We start from the raw sequence: 7,279 nt of genomic DNA, 5'->3' as shown, positions 1-7,279 counted from the left end.
TTATCCTAATTCATTAATGCATATTGGGATAGGATGCATGTAATCATAACATATTCATATCGCATTTAGGAATTTCGATCTATTTTTTTCATGTTGATACAAGAAAATACAAAAAAAAAATTAGCATTGCGTTTAATTCATTTTAGAATTAATTCATGACTAGATTTATGTTTATGTCTTGCATGCTTGCTAATTAACTTAAGATTACATATTTGATGTATAATCATACATTACTTTAATAATAAAAAGATTTGTCATCTTGCACATAGGATTTAGATAGCATTTTTATTAATCATGTGGTAACTTAAGTTATACACGTTAATTTAATTCATGCATGAATTGGAATTAATGCATGTTTGTTCATCCTAGTCATCTTGCACATAGGATTTAGATAGCATTTTCATTAATCATGTGGTAACTTAAGTTATACACGTTAATTTAATTCATGCATGAATTGGAATTAATGCATGTTTGTTCATCCTCGTCAAGTTTCGTCTAACATATAGACTTTAAGGGTCAATTTGGTCTTTTTGCTAATTAACGAAGAAAAGAACAAAAATGTGCATTAGTGTTCTCATATAGATTGCATTAATTATAAAAATTAATTCTATAATGTTCATATTGCATGGTGCATATCATTTAGTGAGGTACTTGTCATCTAAGACTGATTCATATAAATGACATTTTGAATTAATGCATATTTAGTCTCATAGCATGTAATTTAGAATTCATTATGCATGACATATGGTTATTTTGTTCATTTAGAAATTTAATTAATGCACATATGTTAATTTCGGCACATAGAGTTCTAGAATTCATTTGTGAAATTTTCTTAAATTATGCATGTTAATTAAATGGGAAAAATATAAAAAAAAATAATGTAGAATGCATACTAATTAGTCATTGATTCATGCATAATCATGCATAATATTCATGCGTTTCATATGATTTTGCATATATCATTTGCATATCTCCTTTTTGAGTCTAAGTTTGTACAACCCCTTTTTTTGGTTAATATCACAAAAAATCCTAAATTGGTACACCTGTGACAAATTTACCTCAAACTAATTTTTGACCATCAAAAACCCCAAAATGGTATACTTGTGACAAATTTACCCAAAACTAATTTTTTTACAATCAAAAACCTTAACTGGTACATTTATAACAAATTTATCATCCGTTAGTTTTTGTTAAATTTGATTAATACCACAAAAAATCACAAATTAGTATACCTGCAACAAACAGAGAGTAAAACCCCAAACTAATATACCCGTGGATATTCCGTGATTTATTATTGTGATATTCCATACACGATAGCATATCTAGTTTGGTGAGATATTCCGTGATTTATTTTCTTGGTGTTGTAATTTTGTCCAAGTGTTTAGTAAAGAGGTTTGTAAATCCATTATGGGATCAGTGGAGGGCGTGAGAGCTTTAGAGCTATTACTGGGAATGATGCAGCCCATATTCAAGACCAACTTTTTCGACCAAGAAGGTTAGCAAATCTCGACAACTCTCATCGATAAGCAAAGACCTCATCAACGATTGAAGAACCTCATTGATAAGCGAGAAATCTCATCTTTGACTTCGTCATAAATGCTTTGTCATTAGCCATACATTGGAAGCTTGCAACAAGATTCTTCGAGATAGCCACAAGCATTGGAAATATTGTGTAGTTTCTCTATCTTGTACCTAGCATTGTTGGTTGTTAGTTTTCGTTTTGCCTTGTTAGTGCCCCCTCTTTCGGACTTCATGTAGATTCGGATTCGGGTTTTCTCTTGTCATTTCCTTGTATTTGGTGATTCGAAAAGTAATACAAACTCTTACCTTTACCAAAAAAAAAAAAATTGGAAATATTGTACTTTTAATAGCCTCTAGTTTCTATGTGCTTTTTAATAAATTCTAGTTTCTAGATTTGACTTTACAATCTTGCTTTTCTTTTCTTTTTTAATATGAAAGGCCATCAAGTTTATGTAAAAAGTAGAATGAATTTGATTAATGAAATTTGCTTAGTACAATTCTCTTGAACCTCAAAGGTTCAAACCCTTTGAAAACCTAGAAGAGTTTCACTCCGTCTTTGAATAGTCGAAGCTTTTGAAGTCTACATCCTTGAAGAGTTGCAGCCATCAATCTAGAAGAATTGATGCCATTTCAACTTCCTTTGAGGCCTAGAAAAGCACCCACCGAAGTTCATATCCTTTTCACTTCCTGACCAATCACAACCGTCCCCTTTCATCCAAAATTGACAACCCTACAGTGGTTATTTGAGAAAACTCAAAACACAAAAGTTGTAGAACCAAGAGTCTTCGTTCTTTTGACTTAGGAATCAGGTCAATCCGATCTGAATTGACAAAGTTATGCTTGTTTTTCCGAACTAGCATATAACTGAAATTCCTACTTATTTTTGTGCCGGAGTTTCTGTGTGTGCAAGTCACTCTCCTAATCCTATTGTTTGAGTAGTCAACCCTAGGCTACATTAGGCACTAGCAAAAGAAAGAGTTAATTTTGATGTGGAGCATCTAACGGAGGAATTGCAGGAGAAATAACTTCCGTGCGAAATCATTTTGTAATACTTGTTGATGCAAGTGAATTAGACTTGATTAGACTGCTACAGTTTATGCAAGAGTTAATTTCATTGTGGAGCATCAACAGAGGAATTGCCAGAGAAACGAGTTCCGTGCGAAATCATTTCGTATTACTTGCTGATGCAAGTAGATAAGACCCGATTAGATTGCTAGAGTTTAAAGAGTGGAGTAGGCACAATTAAAGTCAAATCACTAGGAATGTTGTCTCGATACCGTCTATTCCTATCTCTCATCATTATTGCATATACTTGCATATATCGCTTTTATTGTTGCATTCACACAACTGTCTACAGAAGTTTTAGAGTCCATAGTTTTTGAGGTGCTAAAACAAATCCGCACCCACGCTTAAAAATCGATACTTAATTACGTTTCAACTAATCCACCCCTCTCTTGATTTTACATCTAGAACTGACATTCAATATAAGAGCTTTGTATTCTAGTTTTCAGAAAGCGTTTTCACGTTAAAGTCAAAGTTCGAATGGCAATTATTGTCGGACAAGCGTGAACGAATGTAATTCAATCACGCGACCCCCCCTATTCGATGGACTAACTTTTTCGTATCGGAAGTGCATGATGACCTGAGGAAACTGTCACACTAACTTAGGCCAAGCAGAATAGTTAAGTGCCTTCATAGCTAGCTCGAAGATATATCATCTTCTAGTCCAAGATGTGGGTTCATCTAGAGTATTATATAGCAGGGTTTTGACGAATGGGATGATAAAATAACAATTTACGTGGCCAACAAAAACCTAAGTTGGAAAAGTTAGTCTCTCCCAATCATCTGCAATCATTGCCACCTTTACTTCGCCCTCTCTCATCATTCGAATGGGCGACATCCGAGCAATCTCTCTCTCTATCTCTTCTCTCTCTCTATGTTATCTTAACCCTTTTTCCTCAATCACATCATCTTTATCGCCATCTTTTCAACTACCATGTCATCACACGATCTAAGCGTTGAGTTATCTAATTAAATATGTGCCCAAAAAAGCAGTTGCTGTGCCGCAAGTCATGTTTAAACTGAAAGGAGAGTGATGTCGAGGGTTCGAATTTGGACTGGAGCGAGAAAGAAGAAATCAATTAAATTGAAGGTGCGTTCGCGGGAGAAAAGAATTCTTCTTGAGAGGGAGCAAATGACAAGTATTAGGGGTGATGGTAGGTCAACTCGGTCCGGATTTCCAAAAATATATGACCCGATATGAACACAAAGAGCGGGTGCGTATACATGATTGGGTTATCAAGTTTTATTAGTGTAAACACCATTTACTCTGATTGTTTTGGTTTCAAAACAAGTTCAATGACGTGTTTCGTCTCAATTCAGGTTTATAACCTAGAATTAAACTGAATCATTAGAAGCCCGTTGTTTTACTTACTACTCGAACCAAAGAAAAACTCGAAAAGACCCAAAACAATTAGCTCGAGCCAGTTCCGGTTTCAGTTCATACGATTTCCTAGGCTGTGGATACCATGTATGAGTAAGGTTTCTTAGATGTTGCACGGGTGATTAACATGTCATTGGGCAAGCTTCTACCATACACAATGTTTAACATGACACAATTGCGTGTGCGCACGTGATTGTAACTCGGATTATATCCACGATCAGTAAGTTTTCATAGGAATTTATTAGATCTCCTCATAACAGCTACTAACAATTGACCCAAAATCATTGTTGGTAGTAAACATTGTCGAGAATAGGAAACTTTATCGATGTGTTGATGACTAACGTCCTCTCACTAGTAACTATCCTTTAAGGGATGGTAAAAAGTATCAAGTACTGTGCTAAATGTCCTCACATGTATGCTTCTAGTCGGATTAGTTTGGATCTAAACATTATAACCTAAACCTTCATTATTATGAAGTGGGAATAGTGCAACTCTTTTGGACCTAAGCATGTCCGTAAATGGCTTCATCTCGGTTCTCTTCTGGGTGCCGAATCATCAAGATATAAAACTTCTAAAGGATATTCCTTCTCTCCCATGAAGACAAAGATATATGGGGAATTTGGGATGTAACATATGCAAGCACCGGGATGTCAAATAAGGAACGCAAATGTGGAGCTCGCCCACAAGATAAGGACAAGCTGCCGAGAACATCTTCTATTCTTTTATTTGGAAGTAATTATTTATTCTTTTAACTTAATGCAATGAAGCCCTAACATCAAGTGCAGTCAGTTCCTTGTACGGGAAACTACCTAAGCGACAGCCGATATTGCCTACATGGCAACTTTGGAGGTTGGCAAGAAACAAAGAACAAAGAAGTGATAGAAAGATTTAGGACTCCAAAGATCTAGGTTATTGGGACATCACGGATAGGTCCTAAACCTTTTGTTATTCATCCGGAATGTCCTGCAAATCTCATAATTGGCACATCCTGTGAATCAGTTGGGGCAACATTTCAAAACTCTATTACAGTTATTCTTGATTTGACCCAAATTTTATTACTTTGACCTCACCAGATGTTGGATACAACAAGTTTGAACTTCATTAGAATTCAAAGGTCTTTATCTGTAATTGGAAATAGATCCAAAGATTGAAACTTTCGATAAACAAGAGGGGCCAAGACCACCTCAACCCAGAAAGAACAAAAAAGAAGACCATGAACTGTGTACCAGTAGAACGAGGAGTGAGTTTACTATTTGGGAACAAACGAAAAGCATATAGATAAAAATGATATATGTCGTGCAGCACGGCGCGGGTATTTTTCTAGCATATGCATTAATCATAATGTATGCCATTTCCTATGGTGCTTTGGCCGAGATAATTGTTCTCGATTAAGAAGCAACTGTAACTCGTTGGTACATGAACAACTTGTCGCAATTCCTTGTCAATGTCGATTACATGATGCAAATTGTTCAGATTCGGAGAAACTTGTCCTGGTATTTCAGGAAGAAACATAGCTTTTCAAAGGAAAGTAAGCTGAGACCATCAGCGTGAAAGCTCCTGATTGGTGTATTTCATTAGATATTGTCACCTCATTCTATGGATACGTACAAGTGCTGACTTCTTCTTCCCCAAAAGACAAGATCAGCTGGCCAGAGGCTGCTGGTGATATCTTATGGTTTAGTAGTTATTACAGTCATACGCACCGTCTTCCTCACCCTATTTATCTCATCAACTGAGCAAATGCGGGATGATTATCGTTCAACAGGTTCTGTCTCTGGATCTGATTTCCGTTTGTGCCATCTGCTGGGGTTCAAATATCTCCTGGAGAGGGATCGACACGGGGCGAAGCATGCACGTTGGCTGGACGTGCACTGGACTTCGATGGAGAGCAGCTCGGACGAAGAATATGAGGATGAGGATGAAGAAATTGTTGCTATGGAGTATTTTATGCTTATGTCCGGAACTATGTTTATTTTTTCCCTGTTGAAATGATGTGTAGAACATAGACGCGGTACTATGTTTTTTAATTTTTTTATCCTAGTCACGTGGAACATATATTACAATATTTAGTGTGATGGAATTTCGCAGATCTTCATGTGCTTGATTATATATTTATGAGCAATTTAAATTAACAAATTAATTGGTAAAAGAGAAGATAAAAAAAATTAATCAAAGATGTCAAAATAGATCAAATATGGCGAATGTAATTTCGTCCCTACAGGCTAATGTGAGCTATGGAGATTAAAATAGATCTGTCTCCATTGACAACCGATGGCAACGAAATTGTCTTCGCCGCTACAGGATCTTCTGCAACAAAATTGACTTCACCACCGTGGGCAATCTATGACGACAAAATCAAGTTCGCCATCCCCCTAATGCTGCATCGACGGCCACACCACACTCCGTCGAAAGTCGGGTATCAACGGCAGCAAAATTCATTTTTCACCGTCGCTGTCTCTCTCTACAGTAGGTAACGCGGAGAACTTTTCGTTTCATCGCCATTGCTTTTTGGCAACAAGATCTTTCGGACCCACGACGTCAAATTGAGCAGATATCTCGTAGTGTGTTTTCAACCAAAACTGGAATTTTAGGTGTAGAAAAGTATGCTGCTCAACATTTTTCCTTAAGTCCACAAAACACCAGACCCCACAACACCCAACAGATAAAAAGAGAAAAAGAGCCTTGAAAAGCGAAATGGACGGGCCTTTCCCTACGTGTTTGTCTCGCCGCAATTTTCTTTCTCCTTTCATTTGGTAGAGACTTGTCTCCTGCTGCAAGTTGCATGCCTTAATCATTTTGTTTTACTGTAGTTCGAGCGACCCCAGCGAACAGTATTCGAAAATTGTACCGACATACAAAATACCAATATATATGTGCAAAATTGTACCGACACTTTTGAGTTCTGTTTCTGATCTGCAAAGTGGAAACATGCATACGGATCGCTTATCAGTTTGCAGGTGTGTGGTAGATAACTTCCCAAAGCCCATGGACCCATTCAAAGCCTGAATGAGGAGTGTAAGGGCTTGCTGGCACTGACGGGAAGGTACAAAGTCGACAAGAAATGAAAGGAGTTCGCATTGCGTCCTCCGCTGGTGAAGCCCCAATGTGTGCCAAATGAGGAGCATATAGCAGGAATGGAGCATATTACAGCGGATGTAATGTTTGGACAAACGTGAGGATGGCACTCCACAATAAGTATCTACAAATTGATAAGATAGAGAAGCTCATTGGCTTTGGCACACTCGAATGAGAAGACGCGACTCGATAACGGAGATCATCCGAAAGAGTAATGAAAGACCAACGGAAGACAGGTGA

This window comes from Syzygium oleosum, unplaced genomic scaffold (genome assembly GCF_021117445.2).
Source record: "Syzygium oleosum isolate NSW1041296 unplaced genomic scaffold, Sole_v2.1 Sole_v2.50, whole genome shotgun sequence".
Lineage (NCBI taxonomy): Eukaryota > Viridiplantae > Streptophyta > Magnoliopsida > Myrtales > Myrtaceae > Syzygium > Syzygium oleosum.
This window is presented reverse-complemented; position numbering follows the sequence as displayed.